Source organism: Amblyomma mixtum, chromosome 2 (genome assembly GCF_055824585.1).
Source record: "Amblyomma mixtum isolate Tamu chromosome 2, ASM5582458v1, whole genome shotgun sequence".
In the NCBI taxonomy this organism is placed as follows: Eukaryota; Metazoa; Arthropoda; class Arachnida; order Ixodida; family Ixodidae; genus Amblyomma; species Amblyomma mixtum.
The window spans coordinates 160,215,244-160,239,050 of record NC_143013.1 but is presented as its reverse complement, the minus strand read 5'-3'; the positions used below and the strand labels follow the sequence as shown (position 1 = coordinate 160,239,050).

Below are 23,807 nucleotides of genomic sequence, written 5' to 3'. Positions count from 1 at the left end.
ATGTGTTGGGCTGGGCTTCCCCGCTTGCCTGGCGCATATTGGAATATAGATGCCGATGCGAAGATCCAACTCCACGCAACCTGATTTGGGCCCCCGGTCACCAGGGCCTACAGGGAAACGAACAGACCGATCAGGCCGCCCGCGCACTCTCTCCGCGGGCTATCTCCGTGTCCTTGGAAGCCTACTCCCAATCAGACAATCTGGCCCTTACATTCAAACACATCATTGATTACTACAAGGAGGAGCACCGGCGCTACCCGGCCGCTTGTAAGGGACTGGATCGCGCTGACGAGCGCCTCCTCATCAAAATTCTTACTAACACTGTACTGTGCCCGGCGGTACTTAAACATTTCAACGCATCCTTTGATGGCACGTGCCAGTTCTGTGGGGAGGTGGCTGACACCTTCCACATGGTTTGGGCGTGTCAATCCAACCCATCTATCTCCCCCAACCCCAACCCCACCAGAGAGGACTGGGAGGCGGCCCTGCTCGGCTGTCAGGACCTAAAGACCCAAAAGGCCTTGGTTCACCGGACGCCGGCGACGTTGCTTGCCAATGGGGCCCCGGAATAGGGGCTCCACCTAGTATTGTTAGGGGAAAGGGCCAATAGGGCCTACCCCAATCACCTCTCTGTAAAAAAAATTTATTGCACTATAAATGTTTTTCACCACCACCACCTTAGGGGACTGCATAGCAAAGCATTCACGCCAGGGCAAGCGCGCATTTATAGACGCTTAACAGTGCGGGAGCATGGGTGCCGCCATATTTGGTCACGTGAGCATTCCGCCAAGCGGCGTGGGAGTCCACAGAACGCCATCGCCCGTTCGGCTGTACGCCTTGCTCGTCGATAAATTGTTTTTTTTTTGGGGGGGGGGAAGGAAATGTATCTCTCTCGCATATTTGGATGGGCACCTGAATCTCTCCATAACGGGGGGTGGACACCCAACTGCGCGGGAACGCGGACGTGCTCTGCATGGGCTCCGTGAATCGTCAGTGTTTTTGACCGCAAAACCCCAGTTTATTGCAAAGTATTTATTGAATGTGTTCCGTGAGGTTACGAGGACCATCTGGACACCAATTTTATCTCTGTGAGTAGAATCTATTTCCACTTACGGGACATTGAAATATTGAGGCGGCGAGAGTCACGCTAACCCTAACACCGACGTAGCGTCGGCCGTGGCCGGAGCAGGAGACGCATGGGCTTCGCTGGCCCTACCGGGGCTGAGCAGCCTCGACGGCGGCATGGCGTCAGCATCGACTGCGACACACATTACGGCCCCGGTTATTGAAAATAGCCCGGGTAGGGACCAGCCCCAAGCCATGGAGCTTGCAAGCACCAACAACGCCGGAGGTACGAGGGGACCGCAAGAACAACCAAGAGTCTACCCAGTCAACGAGACCCCGTGGCGAGTGATGAAGGAATTAGTGGAGCGCAGAGCCCAGAAGGATAGGAAAGCTACCGGTCAAGCAAGTACACCTTCCGAGGCAAACAAGACACCAGTGAGCACGAGCGAGCCGCAGCAGCAGAAACCTGGGACGCCAGGACCGACCGTCATGGTCCCGAACGCGCCACCGGCGTCCGCTGTAAACAACCAACTAAAGAGACTCGCTGGTAACAGGCGAGATTTCGTATAGCTCCCGAAAGGAGGATACAAAATCGTATTCCGACCGATGATCCACAACCTAAGAGTGGGAGATTTCAAGCCCAGCGATTACATACAAGCCGTGGTGAAGGAATGCAACCTGGTCTACATCGGCGACATGCTTGTCGCGGTGAAAGCCATCTCAAACATAATATTAGTCCGGACGCCAGAGGGTGCGAAAGCAGAAGCCCTGCAAAAGACGACGAAGTTGTGTCTCGGAGACAAACAATTCGAGTTCAATGCCTACTGCTCCACGGCGGAGGGAACTGTCCGGGGTGTGGTGCATGGAGTGATGGCCGGCACCACGCAAGAAATCCTAATGAACCACATCCAAGTAGCAACGCCGGGAATTCGTGCAGTCTACGCAAGAATGCTCGGGAAGTCAGAGTCAGCGCTCATCGCGTTCGACGGACCGAGGTTGCCCAAGCACACCTACGAAGCAGGTGTGCTTCAGATGCCACCTGCAGGGGCACCGATCAGACGTCTGCCCGGAACCACAACCCATTCCGCAGTGCCCTAGATGCAAACGTGCCAACGTCGACGGACACGAGTGTGGAGAGCCCAGGTGTGAGTGGTGCGGCGAAGCTCACGCCACAGGCGATATAGGATGCAAGAGACGTCTCAAACAAAAAGGCTAGCAGAACCAGCAAGGCAAGAAAAAAGAAAGTAATTACCACGGTGGCCACAGGCCGCGGTGGTTCGACAGCGAGGAAGCCGAAACGAGAGGAAAGAACGGATCTTCGAGATCTGCGTCCCGGAACAGGCGCGGCAGCAGCAGAAGCCGAACGCCGTTCTTCAAAGATGGAGACTTTCCGGGGCTAGCAGACGCGAGATCCACCGACCACGGTGGCGGCAACGCCTGGGTTCCAGGGAACGCCCATAACGCTTCCACATCTAAACAGAAGACCAAGAAGTCCAAGAAGGTGAGTCAGTCTATGAGCGAGTCTCCAGTCTATCCCACTGCTATAGACTATTCGATACAGACTAGATTCGAAGCTCTAGAAAAAACAAACAGGGAACTTAGAGAGGAAAATGAACGACTAAAAAGGAGGCTTTCATTTATAGAACAGCGACAACAAAGAGAACATGATACAAACCGAGGAAAAGTACACGGAGTACAATCGCCCACGACGACAACACGCACGCAGGGGCCTGCAGCCGTACAACCGCAAGTAAGGGAAGAAATAGATGCTACTACACCACTACACCAAATACGGGAGCAACAGAAAACAGTCTTGACGACGCTGGAACAAATCATGACCAGACTGAACGCGACCGATCAGAGACTGGCAGAACTGTTCAGGAGACAAAACTAGAGAGCACCAGAACAGGTCGACCTAAACGAAAGCGCGAAGATCTTCGTGGCGCAGCAGTAGTGTCACATCATGGCTAGCGCAGAAGAAAAATTTACAATATGGCATGGAAACTGTAGAGGATTTAGAAAAAAAAAACGATTTCCACATACATGTAATGCAGCATAAACACCCACCTACTGTAATAGCGCTGCAAAAAACTAACACTTCGCCGAAGATAATCGGCTACGACACCATAGTAGATGAAAGATATAAAAAAGTGGCCATTTTATGTCAGAAGGGGGTCACTACGCACAAGCACACGACACCAGAAGAAGATATAGAACACCTTTTAATAGAGGTAATACCTAAGAAGCGCGGGGAGAAGAGCCTATTCGTACTTAAAATTTACTCACCACCGCGCAAGAAGAGACATGACTTCAGAGAAATCATTAGAGCGGTGATCGGCCTGGTAAAACAAAACCACCTTGTGATTGTAGGAGATTTCAATGCTCCGCACAAAGAGTGGGGCTACAACATGAATACGAAGAAAGGAAAAACCATCCTAGATGGAGTGGATACGCACGGGCTGGAAATCGTTACCGATAGCAGATACCCTACTAGGATCGGAAACAGCGTTTCAAGAGACACTAGCCCTGATTTGACCATCATAGGAAATATCCTAGACTATGAATGGTCTAACACCGGGGAGCAGTTCGGAAGTGACCACTACGTAATTCAAACGCAAATTAAACTTACAAGGTTCAGCACAATCCAGAGGAAGAAAAAAATCACAGATTGGAAAACATTTCGGGAACAGTTGGAGAATGAAGGCGGAAGAACTGCGATAACGGACATCGAAAAGTGGACCAAACGACTACGGGAGGTCCACAGAGACAATACTACGACGCTAGAGGTTACCGATGAATTTCCACGTGCGGATAAACGAATGCTACATCTTTGGGAGGCTCGTAGGGGGCTGACAAAAAGATGGAAGAAACAAAAACATAACAGAAATTTGACTCAGAATAGCTCAAATCAATAAGGAGATAGAAGACCACACCGCAAACTTACTTAGAGATAATTGGCACCAAATTTGCAATGAACTAAACGGCAACCTGGGTAGCGCTAAAACATGGGCGCTGCTCAGGCACCTCATAGACCCGACAAAATCGAAGAGAGAAAACAGCAGAACGATAGAACGTATCACGCACAATTTTCAGGGAACGGACGCCCAGATTACAGATTTTCTTTGGTCCAGGCACGTCCGAAGCACGCAGGTGCCACCCTCCACCATGGTGTATTCAGGGACAAGGAACTCGAAGCAGGATGAACCCATAAAAGAATACGAGGTATACGCGGCTGCCAGGTCATTCACGAGGAACACAACACCGGGAAAAGATCAAGTAACCAATGCAATGATCAGAAACCTCAGTGATGACCAAATCGAAAGCCTGACCGGACTAATCAACGAGCACTGGGAAAGGGGCACGGTCCCGGCGGAGTGGAAACACGCTGAGATTATCGTGATACCTAAACCAGGGAAAACACCCAGTTTACAGAACCTTAGGCCAATATCACTAACTTCCTGCCTTGGTAAACTATACGAGAAAGTGGTCAAGACTGGACTGAGCAACTACATGGAGGACAACGGTCTGTTTCCGGATACCATGTTCGGGTTCAGAACGGACCTCTACACGCAACACGTGATGCTCCAGTTAAGAGACATGGTACTAAAACCAATATCGGGAACTCGAGAAGGCGTAATTTTGGCTGTAGACCTCAAGGGGGTCTTCGACAACATCAGCCACAACGCCATTCTAGCAGAACTCTCGACAACAAACTGTGGGGAGAGGATCTTCGCATACGTAAAGGCCTTTTTGTCTAACAGAACAGCAACGATCGGCATCAACAACATTAGGTCAGAAAAGAAGACGACGCCAAACTGAGGGACACCACAAGGATCCATCATCTCACCTTTGCTCTTTAACATAGCAATGATTGGATTAACTAGGAGACTGAAAAAGATCAAAGATGTAGAACATTCAATTTACGCGGACGACATAACAGTGTGGACGACAAAAGGATCGACAGGAAACAAGCAAGAAATACTGCAAAGAGCGGCGGATGAGATCGGTCAATTTGCTTTATTTAGCGGGATGCAGTACTCTCCAGAAAAATCTGAATTTATTAGACTTCACAAAAACAAAGAGGACAGGGGAACGATAGAATTAGAGATAGATGGACAACCCGTAAGAAGGACAAATAAGCTTCGCATCTTGGGAATGTGGCTGCAGGAGAAAGGCAAACGGGACCATACCATCCAGCTCTTGGAATACTCCACGAAACAGATATGCAGGATGTTAAGTCGGATTACGAACAAGAGAAAAGGGGTGAAGGAGCGAGATGCGTTACGGATCACTTCTGCGCTCATCATACCGAGGATGACGTACGCGCTTCCGTACCTACAACCTAATAAAGGGGAAAATAACAAAATGGAAACATGCATCAGAAAGGCGTATAACAAACCTTAGGCGTCATGACCTGCGCCTCGACAGAAAAGCTAATCAATATGGGTGTGTACGGCACCTATGAGGAGCCCATAGCTCTAGCCCTGACTGAAGCCCATCGGCAGGGACTGAGTTACTGGATAGCGACGGATTCTCAGGCTGCAGCGAGGGCATACAGATATGGAAGGATCGGCCAGAAAGCCGCGAGGATTCTCTTCGCACAAAACGAACAAAGACATGGATCAAACAACACACACACTCAACACACCGTCAATTTGGGTCCCTGACACTGGGGTTGAGGGAAATGCTGCTAACGCCCACTTCGAAGGCCAGAAGTGTCAGACCTCCTAGTGGCGCCATCTGTCCTAGACAGAGCAAACTGATTGCGCCGCCGGCGCTGCTACCTGGCGGAGCGCGGCTGATGAAACAGCGCCCTACCTGCTCGGCGAAGTCGCTGTTCATGGTCATGGCCATGGTCATCCATCCCTACTGACCGGGGCTACGCGACCAGGCGAAGCCTACTGTATTATTGCTAACGCAACAAAAGTTGGCAGTGGCTGAGCTCTGCTATGCCAGGATATACGTAGCCTGAGCAGTGATGTCATGTGGCTCTGCGCCGGCGGCAGAAGTGGCAAGCGCGCGCGGTGAGGCGCGCCTGCTGTGCGCAGTCACGTTCACTGTAAAAAAAAATGCTCCACAGTACAGAGAAACCCGCTGGTAATGCGTTGCCGGAGGGTTTTCCGCAACATGAATACAGCGACTCCGTCCGACGGTTGTCACATTCTTGGTAACGGAAAGTTACGCTATGCTATGCACGAGAATGAAATCGTTTTTTTGCAACGAATGCTTTTGTTGTGTCCTTATTAAAGGCCCCGTAATGTGTATGCATACTTCCTCCGTTCACTTGGAAGTCATCTGATCTAGAACGGAAATAATCTGCATTGTAATTATGTACTATCGAGAGCAAAAATAACAGACCCCTGCCAGCGTGTGCCGATCCACGCCAAACTGCATGTGAGCACCGCCTGACGAAGCGCTCCTAGTGCCGAGACCAGCTCAGTGGCGTGCGCCCATCTCGAGGAACGCTACGCATTGCGTCCCACTGCACTTGTCTCAGCATCTGGAGTGCTTCGTCAAGCGGCGCTTGCATGCAGTTTGGCACAGATCGGCATGCGCTGGCAGAGGTCTGTTATTTTTGCTCTCGATAATACTTTCAGTAGTACATGCACATGCATCTGTGTATAGCTTCTGCCCAGAACGTTCACTGCAGATATAGCAGTCCAGAGGCCGAGGAAATAAGTATTATGTACAAGACTTTCATGCATATTATGTATGGCACACGTACAAAGAATGCAGCTTAGAATGAAAGAGTGGCAAGTGTTTGGGTGAGTACAAGTACATACGTTTTATTTTCATGACAAATTGTATACGCTGTACCTCTAAACATTGCTGTCGGATTCATCTGAAAAGATAAAAAAATCCTCATTTAGTAGCCACACAACACAAATTATAAATTTCACAAATACATTTGAACCATCCGCTATTGAACAATCGGCTTTCGTAGAAGCTTGTAAAAGCTATTTACTCAGAACCAAACCAATATGATTCATTGCCTAAAATTGATTTTTCATAACAGTAAACAGCAAAAACCACAGGGCCAGGAAGAAGCAGACAAAATGCGCTTACTCGGACACCACTGTGTGCATGAAAGTCTTTACGGTTGTCTACAATTTCGTGGAAATAGAAAGTAGCTAAGGATGGGTGCCAAATACAATTCAATGCAGATGCCTTTCATTACATAGTACTCAATGCACAACTTAGCGAGCAAGGAACATTGGTAACATCTGAAAAAGGCCGGACACTTGCCCACAAGCATGATGATTATTGTGATTTTTGATGGCGCGAGGGAATCTGAGGACAAAGAGCACCATGGCACAAGGTATTTTCTACATCTCAAGGTGGGGCAACGAACCATTTGGCAGGCATTTTACCCTAAAGACGAGCACCAGGTGAGGAGAAAGCTTGTACCCATTGGATTGGTGGTAACCCAGCACTTGCCAACAAGCAATCAGGAAGCATACTTCCCCGAAACCTTATGCTTTCAGTCATAGTTTCCATTATCTCAGCATCTGTAAGAAAATGTACTAATCTCTGATGTCAGGGAAAATGCAGTCACAGGTGCTGGTTGCAGCTCACTAAGGTATTCAAATATCTCTGCAGTGTGCCTCACGAGGAACAGATGCTCAAGTTTCCACAAAGGGCTCTTTGCAGAAATTTAACTGAAGGCCGCTGCCATGTTAACCTTTTCAAAATGATGGCCCAGAAAGACGAAGTGTCGTCATGTGTCTGATGTAGAAAAAGGATGAAGGCATGAATCTTCCAGCTTCTTCAACAGCTGTGATGTGTTTGCTACTGGTATTGCTTGGTTTGGTTATTGGGGTTTAACGTCCCAAAGCAACTCAGGCTATGAGACACACCGTAGTGAAGGCCTCCGTAAATTTCGACCATCTGGGGTTCTTTAACGTGCACTGACATCGCACAGCACACGGGCCTCTAGAATTTCGCCTTCATCGAAATTCAGCCGCCGCGGCCGGGATCGAACCCGCGTCTTTCGGATCAGCAGCCGAGCGCCGTAACCACTGAGCCACTGCGGCAGGGCTGTTGCTGGTATTGCTTCGCACAGCTTCAGTCTTCTCTGACATTTCGTGAAATCATTCCATATCTGTGAAAGATCTCGCTCGCAAACATTTTGGTTCTAATGAAGGAGCAAAAAAGACCCATGTCCTAGGCCTTTTTGTGACACTAAAGGAAGGCTCACCTTTTAGGGTCATTATTAAGAAGAGGTTCATGTGGCAACAAACTTTGAAACAACTTCTGCAAGGGCTGAGTGTTCTGAAGCCTAAGAATTTCTCATGAGGCGCCCTGTAGATTGAGTGCTCTGAAGCCTAACAATCTCTCATGAGGTGCCCTGTAGATGCATCAGAACACCTCAGTGAGCTGTTACTGGGCACTGTGAATGCTCTGTCACTTGATATCAAGGGTATGTACTTTTCCCCGACACATGCAGCAATGATGTATATGTCGAGCGAAAGCATAAAAGACTTCGAAGAGGTGCGCTTCCAGATTGCTTGCGGAGGAAAGCACAAGAGTCTGGCCATGGTCAGCTGTTACCTTTCCTTCTTGCTTGTTGAGTTCTGCAGTGAGTACTACGTAATGACAGAAGGTATCTGCATCGACTCATGTTTACCATGTCTGTGCGACCTCCATCTTGCACGACACGACAGGCAACTCCATAATGCCCTTCATGCACCGAGTGTCAGTGTGTTCTGTCAGCTTCCTGGTCCTGTGTTTTCTATTCTTAAAGTTATTACTGCCTTCATTCTACACTCCATGAAGCCTGAATGTGCTACACTGGGTTGCTCCACGTGTCATGCAGTAACCTGGCCATTTTTTTCATACATCGGAGGCACTCAGGTCGCAATCCATGCTTACTATATTCAGCAGATAAGTGTACATGTGAGACATCATTTATAACCAATTTTAACAGTGGTATTTCGTGTAAGAATACCTAAATGCTACTCAATTTTTGCTCAAATTTTCAGATACACACTCTTATTCAGATTAAAAACATAATTTGGCTACTGTGCTCTCGTGATGCCACGTCTCGAGTTTGCATCAGTAGCTTGGAATAGTGCCTCTGTTACCTCTGGCAATGAAATCGAAAATGTTCAGCAGAAGATTGTATGCACCCTTTGTGATAGATATATTGAGCGCTGTCGTTTCTAAGACTACGACTTTCTTCTAGCAGACCTCTTTATGACAGGTGACTCACGCGTGACATGCATTTTCTACATAAAGTTGTGCTCGGCTCTATTGACTGTGAGCGGTTATTGATGTTACTGCGATTTCGTGTGCCTCAGGGAAAAACCACCAAATGCTATGATAGATTTTATCCTGACATGCATGCCATTTCACCAATGACTCGTTTGCAAATAATACAATTCAACTTTTTATGACACAGAAATATTTGCCTAATTTGCTTTTTTCATTGTTTATTTCATTATGCTTCTTTTTCTTTACTATTATTATCATCGTATTGGTGATCATTTTTCTGTATTATGTCTGTTCACGTCATGGTGTTTGTATTGACTTAGCGTGCACTCGTTTAGGCCAATTGGCTGTTCAGGCACATTTAAAATAAAATATCTACCTATCTATTTAAGCAGAAGCACAGCACCAAAGTACTCACCAACTTTTTGAAGCAGTGCGCGCAAGTTCTCGTGCCGACATGAATACAGGTACTTTGGAATGCATACTGTCCAAGTCTTCATCACGCCATGCCACTCCAACTCTCTGGTAGCAAAATTTTCCACTAAAAAAAAAGCAATTTTGTTTGTTAGACTAGTAATATTAAATTTTACTATATACTAGGAACTTCTCATCATTCTACCCCAGACTAAACCATTCCAGTGATCATCATGTTTTGAATTTTGTTGTATATGATCACGAAATGTGTATTAACATGTTAGAAATTCTGGTCAAAATAAATCTAAGTATTGTTTAAAAAATCTGGGCACAAGGAAGAAGGAAGCTAGCCAGATAGCCTGGACGAATGTTTTCAGTTTCATGCAAGCATCAGTACCCTTGCACACAAAATGTACAATTTAGTGGGTTTACCCTTCCAGAATGGAATTTCATGCTGCAAACATCCAGCTATGCGAAAAAAATTTTAACTTCCATTCCAGACAAAGGAAAGAAAATTCCTCTGGTTTTTCTTCACAAGCCTCTGCAAGTATACAATTCAGTGAATCTACTCTGCAAGTACATGAACCTACCAGCACGAGACAATGACAAGAAAGGAGACAAAACAGGCACTGACTCGCAAATGAAGTTTATGGAAGCAAACAGGGAGTACATACCCAAACAACACCACAAACCACACAGTTACAGATAAGCTATACCACAACATGAGTAAAAGATCGCCCTTAACTTTCTCTTATCTAGACAGTAAAACTCGTTGCATATTAACGTGATGGACAGCACACTCAGAGATTTGTCACCGGGTCATAAGATGTGTCTAGCCTCGATAATTTTCCGGTTAATCTGCTCCGAATGTATCGCCAAAATGAATGTTGCCAAAAGGAATGGCTAGCAGCCTTCACATTCCTTGCGATGTACAGATAAGTTAGAACCCCTACCAATATCCAAATATCTGTTGTGCTCCCGTAGTCTTACATTCACACATCTTCGAGTTTGACCAACATAAACCCAACCCCAAGATAACAGTATCCGATACACCACATACATTTTACAAGGCACATATGCTTTTCCCGGACCAAATTCACAAAATTATTCTTCACAATTTTACAGATTGTAGACAACTTATTAGGGCCAAGAGCACCATTTCTGCGCCATACCTTCTGACCGCATTTTTCAAATTGTGCGACAATCTACGTATATACAGTAACACAGTCGATCTTTTGGCATCTCGATGGCTGGCCCCGGCCGTATCCTGCCAATCTCTGTGAAGGGGTTTTAGCTTTAACATGCTAAAGGGAAGAATGGCGCAGCATCAAGTAATAAGGACAGCAGGACAGCAAGCACACACACAAGTGCCAACCTTGGAGCGGACACAAAATCCAAGAGCGCGTTCTTGACAATCAGCACTGACAGTAAAGGAAATGAGAAAACACTGATTTGAATATTCAAGATCGAATGAGCCCGATCCTTGACTGCCAACGCTGAATGTTAAGCACACGCTCTTGGATTCTGTATCCGCTCCAAGGTTGGCACTAATGCGTGTGTGCTCTCCTGCTGTCCTCATTACATGATGCTGTGCCATTCTTACCTTTAGCATCTTATACGCTCAGCTTTAACAATTTATCACACACTCTTGCAATAGCATGGTTGGGGAATAATGCTTTCGTAAGCCTTAAAATCTGCTCTTGGAGACCACTTGTCATGCTGTGAAAGCATCACTTCATCAATACCGAGCCTAGCCTAGATGACGTAATGCTATCTTTTACTAGCTTAGAATGGTTCGGCCAATAGTCAAGTAGCTGCTTGACATTCCTGGGTGAATATCGGCAGCATACATGACATGTGCAGAACATCAAGGTGAAGCCCAGAAACCACAGCTCTTTTTGATGGGACATTTCCTCCAAGGAAAACCTAAGACAAAGAAAGGCCTTGCTCCTTAAACAACTTGACAATATGCACAGGTCCCACACTATCGCAACCTTTTGTAAAAGACCAGAAAATCAGACGCAGTGAAGATTTTCCCCCAGCCCAGCGCAAGTTCTTGGCAATCACTCCATCCACCCTGCTTAAGAGAATATTACTTAGCACAGGGGCATTAAATCGATGCATATACTAGACTTTTGAACATATGCCGCGCAGCCATACTCCACAAACATGCTCTTCAAATAAAAAGGGGTAGGTCCAAAAAAAAAAGACTATTACGCACCTGTTCCCAAACACAAGCTCATCATTGTGCTCCGATATACACATTCACAAGCTTTTCAAGAGGTCCTCATACGGGATGGAATAAAATAGTTCTACATCGACACTAACCGCCAGACAATCCACTAGATTGCCATTCATAAGATACTCAACCACGCTGCGAATTGAGTACGAGAAACGGATCTTCAAGATGTGAAGTAAACACATGCTTTTGCAAATAACCAGACAAAATTTTGAAAGAACCCTTTTCTGAAATTTATCTGAAGAGCATGCTAGTGAATAGCATTTATTTTAAGAGCATGGTTGTAGACTATTGTAGTGTGGTATGTGTTCAAAAATCTGGTATATGTAGTGGTTCGAAGATGGGCCTTGTGCTAAGAGATATTTTAAGCAGGGTGGATAGAATGATTGTCAAGGACTTGCATGGACTGGGGGAAAAATCTTTGCTATGTTGATGATTTTCTGGTGTTTTACAAAGGCTCTGATAGTTTGGGACATGAACATATTCTCCAGCTGTTTAAGGAGCAAGGCCTTTGTCTTATGTTTACCTTGGAGCAAATGTCGCCACAAAAAGAGCTGCGGTTTTTGGACCTTACCTTGATGATCTGCACACACCATGTGCGCTGGTGGTATTCACCCAGGAGTGTTAAGCTGCTACTTGGACACAGGTTGGCTATTCCAAGCTAGTGAAAGATAGCATTGGACTGTCAAGCCTGGGCTCAGAATTGATGAAGTCATGCTTTCACAGCAAGACTACTAGTTTCCAAGAGCACATTTTAGGTTAATGAACGCAGGATTTCATAACCAGGTTATTGCAAGAGCATACAATAGATTGTTAAAGAAGCCGAAAGCTTTTCACGGTGACCGGTGCAATCAGGCCGGGGCCAGCCAACAAGATGCCAAAAGACTGGTTGTGTTACCATACGTACATAGATTGTCGCACAAATTGAAAAATGCGGCCAGAAGGTATGATGGAAAAGCGATTTTCTTGGCCCCTAATAAGTTAGTTAATACATATAAAATTGTTAAGAATAATTCTGTGAATGTGGCTCGAGAAAAGTACACATGTGGAGTGAAATGTATATGTACCTTGTAAAATGAACATGGTATCAGACACTATATCTTGTGGTCGGGTCTATATAGGTCAAACTGGAAGGTGTATCAATGTAAGATTACAGGAGCACAAGAGGGTAGGGGTTCTAACTTTTCTGTATATTGCAAGGGATGTGAAGGCTGCTACCTTTCCTTTTGGCAGTAAATTTAGAGTAGACTATTGAGGCTAGACACACCTTAAGATTCGGTGACTAATGTGCAAGTGTGTTGTCTATCGCACTAACACGCAATGAGTTGGACTATCTCGATCAGGGGAATGTTCAGGGGCATTGACTTATGTTGTCATGTATGCTTATCTGTAATTGTGTGGTTTGTGGTGTTGCTTGGCTTCTTCATGTATTCCCTATTCACTTCAATAAACTTTGGCCACGACTCAGCGACTGTCTTGTCTCTTGTCTCGTCTTTCGCACTGGTAGATTCACCATGATGTCTCACCTCTGCAGAAATCCAACACGACATTTTCCTCTTCACACTTGAGGTTCAGTACATATTAAGGCCAACACTAGTCATCCGCAAGAAGACTTCATGGCTCCATTAACACCGCCTCCTGCTTACAAGACACAGTGCGGCATTCATTGTAGATTCTACCTGCAACACAGAACGCAAAGTTTTAGTTTGAGTGGACTAAACTAGGAAAGAAGCACAAAATATCTACAGCCAAACGGCCGAGCTGAAAGAAACAGAGGGTAGTGTAATAGTGAATATACTGATATAGTTTTATGTAACATCTTCTGTTCATATAAAATGTACACTTTTTTTTTCTTATGCTGACGCCTGGGAATAAAGTGATACTGATATTGCATGCAAGGTATATGTATGATATATTGTGATATTCAACACTGCTACCATTGGCTTAGCCAACTGTTTATGCATAACAAAAATGCAGTATCACATAAATACTGATACAGTACTATTAGTGTTAATATTAGCAGTGCAGGTTCGATGAAAAAAAGGGGCCTAGTGCTAGCTGCCATTCCCACAGCAGGCTTGTGACCAATCGCCAGTTTAAAGGAAAAAGGAATGACTGAAAAGGGAGAGAGCCAGTAGGAAGACAGGCATAAAAGGACTTAGGATACAATAGGCAAGCAAAGTTATTTAGACAGCAACCACAAAAGAAACATTAACACCGAAGTAAAGATGTACAAGACCAACCATACCATTGTGCAGAGTGGAAAACTTGTTAACCTCATTTAGCCCAAAATATATTTTCATATATACTTGATACTTGTGCTATAAAGTGATTATATTCATTAATAGCATAACTGACCGACTGAAACCAAAAGAGGGATGAAGGGCGGTGAATGAGCCCTAGGCGTGATGCTTTTGCCTTCCTAGTGGGACACAGAAGGATCATTCAGTTGAACATCGGGTCTCTGAGATTAATATGTAGTTTAATATTAGCGGAAAAATAGAAGTAGTAACAACAAAGCAAGCAATGTAGCTGGACATTGTTCTATGCACATGAGAAAAAAAAAGCATTATGAATAACCAAGTATGAAATGTTTGTAGCTGCACATTTCTTCACACACGTGTCTCGTTTAGATGGGGTACCTGCTATGGCAGTAGTGCACAATCAGGCTGGAATGAAATGCAAACAGCGCCTATGAACAAGACAAAATATTTCACCTGTGTGATTTCAGCTTGAGTATGCAGCTAGCCTGAATCCTGTTTCAGGGTAAGAGATCTACCTAATACACATATATGAACCCTTTCTAAATGTATACCTCGCTGCAAAGTAGAAAAGTACTGCACATGTATGTTCGCATTTCGTTCCGGCCTAACTGTAAATGCATAACGTGTGTCTAATGCATATCATTATCAGTCAAGGCTGTCACTTCCAACACCAAGCAGATATGTGAAACCTGTAAGAACTCCTTGAAGGCAAGAGTCTGGAGACAAGCTTCTACACCCACTCTGAAAAATGTAGATTTGGTGTTTATTGTGGCATATAATTACTTCTGCATTAATAGCGAGCATGTAAGGCCAATACAGGGTGCTTCTGAATTTGGTCGCCTAAAATTTGCTTGGGAGAACGCAAAATAATGCTAAAGAGCAATCTATAGACACAATATTGCATGCTGAATAAGCAACAAGAAAAAAAGAAGGAAATGCTCTGGAAGCACATTCAGTCATTCAAGAAAAAAATGATGAGGCATGCTGATGCTGCTACTTCAATAGAAAAAAGCCACTACTGCTTACAACAAATGCTTTCTCTGAGCAAGCAATGAAAGAGAGCTGTAACTCATGAAACCTCACGCCATTCTTTTTACAAAAAAAGGAATTTAATAGGTTGCAATGCAAGAATCCCGGCCATAATAGTATTCTCCTCACACTTGGGTTACACAAGCCAAGGCTTTTAACAGCATGTGTTTTTGCATGTGTTCATTTTGAAGCTTTATGTGGTTGAAGCGACACAAAATATTTACTTCCCCATGAACCTGTGCGTGTAGCATAATCACAGAAAATATTTTTTACACTGGACAGAAATACAACAGCATAGTGGCGTGACTGACAGACAAAGGCTTCAGGGACAGTGCAAGACAATGATCTGAAATCCTACACAACAGACCTGCGACATTACAATGGCTAAATCCTTGATAGTAGCATTTAACAGCCATCTAAATGCTCGTGCGCAACAGGTGGGAGCGCTTTACTGCGAAGCAACAGTAAACCTTTGCCACTAGTCTAAACAAAAGTGCGCCTCATCGCGACTTCCGCTAAACTTTTTTGGTCCCAGTGCGACAAAGCAAGTACACAAGAGGCTCGAGTGGCAACAATACGACTTGTTAGGCTATCATGTCATCATCTTAACATAAACAATGCATGTGGTCTCTGTTCCAGACTGCCAATCAGCCTCGAGAAGACAAAGATGCTTATAAAAAAGAACAAAGCAACAACCTCTCAAACCTCACAGTGAACATAGAAGTAGAAGAACCATGTAACCTAGCCAATAGTTCGAAGCTAAGCCGCAGAAGAAAATATGTTAAGGTCAGGACTGAGCAAACAGAAAATCATGGAGGAAACCTAAAAGCAGCAACAAGCAATGAGAGTGGAGTTGCCTTGATGTTCATTGTCAATACCTACAGCTCAAAATAAAGGAAATCAGGGTATAAGAAACACAGCATTTCATATTATGCTTTGAGCAAATGCAGTGAGAATGAAACAGGGTAGAGACTTGCCTTATAACATTTTCACTCTTTACTTTGCACCAGAGGAAAATAAATGTGTGTGCAGTTCACCTACTGCTTGGCACTGTCCTAGAAGGAATGAATCCAGGTCTCGAAAAGTCTACAGAGAGAATACTGATGCTGCATGTGCATTTCTCTCTAGACTCCCTCGTTTATTCCTTCCCTTAGGTTCAGGAGTCCACCGAGAGAAGTGAGACAGTTACTGCCCCATTTTCTTTCCTCAAAACCAATTTTCATTTCATTTTTCTGAACTGTCCTGAAATGTGTATAAGTTACCAATTTTTTTAGTGCTTAATTACTGTAATTTTTGCAAGGAATATGAGGTTGATGAACAGAAAAAAAAATGTCTGGAATGGTACCTTTGGTAACTTGGCACCTGGACAAACAGCTGACCCACTGGGCGTCCCTAGGGGCTCTGCTGCGAGGCGCCCCTAGCAACAGTAGCCGGTTGTCCAGATCCAAAGGAACCACGCGAATGATTACCGAAAAGTTTAAGGATAGCAGATGCATGAACACAAAACAGCTTTTCAGCACTGTTGCGGTGGGATGAACGGTTCCAAATCTCTAGACTATACCTGGTAATAAATAAATTATCAGAAGACCATCTCGAGCGCAGAATGATCTCAAATAGAGTTCAGTAAAGCAGAAAGTTGGGCTAGTTGGTATCGATCCATCTAAAAACGGCGCAGAGAAAAACACGCAGAACACAGGGAGAGCGGACAGGACATGCACATTCAACACGCACTACCAACATGGACAGCTTGTGCTTAATTGAATCCAAAAGTTTACGCTGACCGACCAATGTTACTTCAAATAGAAACAGAAAGCGCATGCACGTTGTACTGATGTTACCGTGAACACAACATGCGACGAGACACAGGGTTACAATACAAACAAAAAAACCGCTTTCAAAATTTGAAAACAAATTGCTCACCTTCTCACAAGTTCACCAAACCGGAGACGATGCCGTGTGGCTGCCGCCAGTCACTCGCGATGCACAGAAACAATAAAAAATGCAATGCCGCTGACTTTCCTTGAGCAATTTTCAGTCGATTAAACTTCAAACTGTTCGCACCGACCACCGTTCACCTCACCAAGCATGTGTGCACGGAAGAAGTAAAATTCATGCGGGCAAGTGCCGCGCAAAACGTTGAGCACGATGCCATTTGTAGAGCTTTGGTGGCGAGCAGAACTGCACGGGAAATTCATAGCCCCATTCGCGTATTCGCTTCCGTGCTTACATCGCTGACGCCGCAAAAGCGCACCACCTTGAAAACATATCAGACGTAGTTAATTTTACCGTAGCTTTTTTAGCTGACAACTTGAATGGTTTTACATATTAAAATTTTATTTTCGTTTCATGAGCGTTGTTACCACAAGAGCGCAGGGCATGCAGCTTGGCCATGACGAGTCGAAGCGCTAGCCAAGCCCGCAGTCGGAACGGTCGGAACCATGCGCGGAGTTGCGGAGTATGTGTGGTGTTGAGTGAACAGGCGCTTTAGAACGGTTTTTGTTCTTCCGTGTTCGCTGCGTGCGTCCTGCGCGCTGTATTGTCGTTACGGTGTGTGTATGTGTGCGGCCCGTACGCCGCATTGGAGTGTACGACCGCTTGCTGTACCATGCGGCATCGATGCATAGTAAAACGACCGTGCAGAATGTGCGTCACAATGCCAGTGGCCCTGCACTAAACAGGAGACGAAGCCGGCGGAAAAGCTGTTCACCCTCGTGGGACTGCAAGAATCTGGCGAGGAACAGTCGACGCGTGTTTCTGTGGATGATTTCGTTTATCAAACTAAAAAACTCAGCACTGGCCAATAGCAGTGATGAGCTGCGGCTGCGTCATGATAAACACCTGTCGAATGTTTATTACAAGCTTGTCGGATGTGAACGTGGCCATGAGTGGTATTCGTCGAGCAGCGGCCCTCAGGAGGTGGAACCAGTCGATACCCGAAGACAATTACTGTTTGCCCGCGCCCTGGCGCCTCGCTTCCCACCGCATGCGTTGGCGTTATTTATATCTGAATTTCACACGTAGTTGAACTGTCGCAAACATTACAGCCGCATCTTTCAAACGTGCCGTGTGAAGTGGACCCTTTTTCATATATTTTTGAGGGAGGGGGTGGGGGGAATGAGCGGCTGCTCAAATGCCATTCTTTATTATTTTGAGCTTATTTTCCATATATGTGCCAGGTTGTCCCATTCTTGCCTCTTGGTTGCATGTAAGCAGTGCATTTATTGGGCATAAATTTCTTTCCTGTTGTATTGGCACAGGGTTAATGATTCTCATTGTATTGTGGTGACACATCATTGTATACACTCCTTGTAGAATGTCTAAGGGGGTAATAAATTACTGAGCAGAGAGTATGCCCTGTGATAAATGCGAGGAATATTACTGATTTACTTCACACTTGGCATGTTCTGTTGTCGTTAGTGGTTATGTATGCCTTGCCTGCTGCTTTCCAGTGTAGGGGCGAGAGGCATGTCAAGCTCCACGTAGCAGCTTTTTTCCTTCCACTCTTTACTGGTCAACATGGTAAAATAAACTGAACATAATGCATGCTTGCTGAGACTTAGCTTAGACTACAATTCATTTATTTACTCTCAGGGCCTATCAGCGCCAGACAGAGGAGTGGGTGGCTAACAAAAATACATGTGTAATAGGCAGATTAGTTAAGGTGATTATACACAGCATACTTGAAGGCGTCGGATGCAGTGATGAACATGACGAAGGCAGAGAAGATGTGACAGTTGGAAACATAGAAAAGTAGAGATCTGCGTGAGCTTGCATATGACTTAAGGTGAACGCTAGCAAAAAAGAAGGTGCAGAGGACTGAGGCCAGAGTTAAAGCTAGTTTAACAAAGAAAAGAACCTCCCAGCAAGCCAAAATGAGCACATGCAAGCAGTTACGTAAACACAGAACATGGAACATCAAACTTTTTGGATAGAAGAAAAGCCAAGGCACATTTCTCATTGCTGTGTTGCCTAAAAAGTTGGTGTCTAGTTGTTCACCTTCGTATCCAGTCATTCCACACCTAGCAACTGAAATGCCATCAAGAAGGAGCATCTCCAATCACTCTAATTGCATGGGAGGTACACATCTCCAGATGTCAGAGGCTTGGTGTCTCATTTTAGTCTAGATAGTTTGGTAGATATAAACATTACCGCATGTAAGAGGCATGTGGTAGCCTTGCAGGGGGTGTATTTTGTAAGTCTTACAGCATGTTGTGCAATGCTGGCATGTTTCGTTATTTACATTGCAGTAATATGTTAGCACAGGCGAGAAAGTTTGTAACTGAGCAGAAAAAAACAATATTCATGCCATGTCTTAGCCGCATTCTTAGTACCATATAAAAACAGTGCGTATAAGGAACCCCTCATTTTTTTGTCAAATTTTTCTTTCTGAGCACTGGTTTTTTGCAAGTTAGCAGGGTTCTACAGTCTTCTGTGGCTGTCGACTGGCCCACATGTTTGTCAAAGCTGCAGAGTTCATGATGGGTCGTGTCAGTGCAAGCTAAATAAGGGTGTATAGGAAATTCATGCTTCCAGAGTACATTCCAGAAAAAACAGCTATTATTTCCTAGTCAGGATGAGGGAGCAGCACCGACAGTGCACATCCTCCTTGTCACTGCAGCAATTATGGCTGCTCACTGCTTTTTGGCAGCGTTTCATTTATCGGCAGGAAGACCAGGCATGAATGGCCGGCTATAGGTACCTAATAAATTAAACATTGCAATGAGCAATATTTTGTTGTGCCTGTGCTTTTGTTATCCATGAAGGAGTTAGCGTTTTTGATTGATGGTTGTGTAGCAAAGATGTGACTGCTACATTGCACTGCATTCACAAATTTGTTTGCCCATGCTTTTGGGTTTCTCAGTGGTTCGTTTCCTTATCAAACGGCAGACGGAAATTCTGCTTTCACGTTGTGCACTTTCATCATGTTTGTAATGTATTTTCAGCTGGTGTTCAGTTTTAATTTGGAGAAGTTGTCTAACCATTGTCTGTGTCTAAATGTTTTTTTAACTCTTGACCTCATTGCGCTGCATTTCTAAATTATTTATTGAATGCATTTATTAATTTTTACCCTGTCATGTGGCTAGCAACATAGTGAAAACATTTTTTATGAAGTCAACGTCCTTCTTTTAAAGTTATAGCAAAGTAAGTCCTTTGTTATTTAATGTTGCTCACAACTTGTAGCAATCCCTCAACGTTGAAGCAACATTATGCGTCACTTGGGTCTAATTTGATTATCACCCCCCCTCGGATCTTCACCTTTGCACACGTGGTTAATTTCATTTTTGCCATGCTAGTTTGCGGACATTGTTGAACAAGTGTAAACCACACAGATCGGAAATGGGACATCATGTGGTGCCTAGTCCGGGGGCCAACAGTTACGGCGAGTAATACGTTTCAGAAAATGCATAATACGGCCAGCCACCTTCACGAATGTGTTACGGATGGACCCTCCATTTTAGATGCAACAGAGCAAGCGTTTGCTCTGTTATGGAGAGTTTGTACGTAACATTCACGGAATTTTTTTGCAGTGTTACTCACTCTTCGCGGATGCGCAGTATGGACGACGGAGGGAGCACGCGAAACGGCGAGACTGCGGCCAATGTAGCTGATGCTGCAAAATAAGTTGTCTGCAATTGTACATAAATATCTGGGTCGAATTCTTACCTCAATCCAGCGAAAAGCTGGAACAGCTGATGAGCTGCGCTCAAATTTCGCATTACCAAGTAATGTAATCGTCGGCAGTTTTTTCCATCGTTCATCCTCTCCTGCCTGCACATGGCAGCGGTAGTGTGTCAGCTCTGGTGTGACGTCTCTGAATTTTGTGTTATGCTGTCACGTCATCTCGCACGCCGGCGGCCCGGGTTCGAGTCCAAACTAGACCTCCAATTGTTTATTTTTTATTCTAAAACCTCTTGAATTAGTTTCTCATGATGGCACATACCGAATCACTGGGGACAAATTTCTGGCGTCAGAATTAGCGGACACTTCCGGCGTTAGCGTCGCCATTTAATTTCACATTTAATAAGCAGTGTTGGAGGTTGCATAAGGGGCAGGGCAGTTAGCAGTCGTCATGAATGAAAAATTGTTTTTGAATAATGAAATGACGCATTTTCTCGTATATATGGTTGGGCATCCGGGCCGAGAGGGAAAAACCAGGAAGTGAGAAATTAGCTGTGGTTCAAACCACTCTTGAACCTAGTTGGAGAGTGAATGCTATAGTGTATCGGTCAGCTATGCACGGCTGGGCGTATGTATCGTTAAGTGCGTTCCGGACACTGGATAGCCGGACATCCTGCCGCCCTGGCAAGTGACAGTTATGGTTGATCGCAAGAGTTTGCTCACCCAATGAGCGCTGCTGCCTGTTGCTGCTGTGCCGCGTGTCTGGCACAAAGTTGTCCCCGCTAACGCAGGCAGCCCACATCTCGCCACCCCACGTATCTCAAAGCGCGAATCAGGCGTCCATTGACCCAGGCAGCCAGATAGCTATACAACTTCCTTTTTTAAACTAATAGGAGTATAAAACCCGAACACCAAAGAACACAATTAACGCGGATGACCTTTGGCATCAAGCCGCGTTTCTGCCACAATGTTGTCAATGCCAACGCAATGTCAGTACATCTGTCGCTACCACGTAGTTTAAAGAACGACTGAGGTGGATGGATGGATGGAAACAACTTTATTACAAAAAAAAGAAACATCCAGGGTGGCCCCCTACTGGTCCATGAGTCCACGGGCTTGTGCTTCACGTAAAGCCCGATCCACCAGCCACTTCTAGCCGTTGGGCTGAGCGGTCCGTAAAGCAGCCTCCCAGGAAGAATGAGTGGGATTGAGGATTAGCGGTACTGCCTTTGGGGAAGGACATTCCCAAAGGTAATGGAAAAGTGTGGATCTGGGCACGCCACAGGTGTTACAATCAGGAGGAAAGGTGGGGTGGAGCATGAGAGACGGTGGGGTGAAATAAAACAGCCTGTCTGTAATTCTCGCCATGTGGCGCTGGATAAGGGCGACAAGGTACTGTGGGGTGGTGGCAGTGTCATGTGGCTGAATATGTAAAATGTGGTGATTTGGTGATATGTAGAGAGGACCGATGGGGCTTCTTGTGCAGGGTTGGGTGCCTGATCATCCGGAGTCCGGGAGGAGAGTTCTCGGGCCAGCGCATGAACTCGATCATTACCGGGCATCGAGGCATGCCCAGGGACCCACGATAGAGTAACCGTTCGGTCGAGAGAGGTGGCCACGGTAAGAATACGGTGTGTTGCCGGCGTCTGTGCAAATTTCGGTTAAGCTTGTTCGAGCTCGAGCTCTCGACGCGCGCACTCGACACACAAATCGCTTCGTCGTCGTAGGTGCTGGCGCACTGTCTTCATCGTTGCAATATATACATATATATATATATATATATATATATATATATATATATATATATATATATAAGATAAAGTCACCAGAAATTGAAAAAACATGACATTTAATTCAGGACGTTTCGGCTGGAGGACCAGCCGAAACATTACGCGTCCGATGCTATAACGCTGAGCTACAGCGACGGCTCCCAAATATTCTGCTCTCAGGGGTATTTATTTCTAAAAATAACTTTACCTTGAGAGTGTTCATGAGCGCCACCCACGTTCTTAAGCGGCGGATGTAGCACGTCCTGACTTACCGCTGAAATGACGTAGAACGTCATCGAATGGCGAGGGTAGAAGCTGTGTGAAATACCTCTTATCCTTCCTATGGCGTCAAGGCTGCCAGAACCGATGCCCTCGCTAAGTAAGTAAGCAAACAATTGAAGGGGAATGAGGGGCTCATTACAAATATGAGAGAACCCAACAGCCACAGAAACCAAGGGACAGAGGGGATTTTAATTAATTTATTTTGTGCAGTTGTTCGATTTAGAATATTACTGAATATGTTATCACTTGAAGCTAATTGATTAGAAAAGCAGAAGAAAAAACAACCACATGCCGTCGGTAGGATCCGAACGCACGGCCTCCGAATTACGCGTCCGGTGCTCTACCACTGAGCTACGGTGACGGCTGTCAAATCTTCTGCTTTCGGGGGTATTTATGTTTACAAATAACCTAACCTTGGGAGACAAGGAAAGGGGAATGAGGGGCTCGTTATAAATCTGCGAGAAGCCAACAGCCACAGAAACCAAGCGGCACAGGGGACTTTTAATTTTTAATTATTTATTTATTTTGTGGTGTTGATCAATTTATAATATTACTGAATATGATATCGCTTAAAGCTAATTGATTAGAAAAGCAGAAGAAAAAACAACCACATGCCGCCGGTGGGATCTGGCAGCCTTGATGCCTTAGGAAGCATAAGAAGGTTCTCACAGAGCTCCCACCCTCACCGTTCGATGACGTTCTACGTCACATCAGCGGTCACTCAGGACGTGCTACGTCCGCCGCTTAAGAACGTGGGTGGCGCTGGTGAACACTCCCAAGGTTAGGTTATTTGTAAATATATATGCCCCCGGAAGCAGAAGGTTTGACTGCCGTCGCCGTAGCTCACCGGTAGAGCACCAGACGCGTAAATCGGAGGTCGTGGGTTCGGATCCCAATGGCGGCATGTGGTTGTTC

At 45.3% G+C, this 23,807-nt stretch overlaps 1 long non-coding RNA gene across 2 annotated transcripts; it reads right to left on the bottom strand.

Moving 5' to 3' along the window:
• Positions 1-6,670: 6,670 nt before the first annotated feature.
• Positions 6,671-17,368, bottom strand: LOC149361413 (uncharacterized). 2 transcript variants are annotated; one of them, XR_016288402.1, is made up of 4 exons: positions 17,143-17,368; positions 13,456-13,608; positions 9,695-9,817; positions 6,671-6,907 (listed from the first exon to the last, which is right to left on the bottom strand). It is a non-coding gene; the product is annotated as an uncharacterized LOC149361413 (long non-coding RNA). The 2 variants fall into 2 exon arrangements; XR_016288403.1 differs by lacking the exon at positions 17,143-17,368 and adding an exon at positions 16,568-16,615.
• Between the last annotated feature and the right edge of the window lie 6,439 nt (positions 17,369-23,807).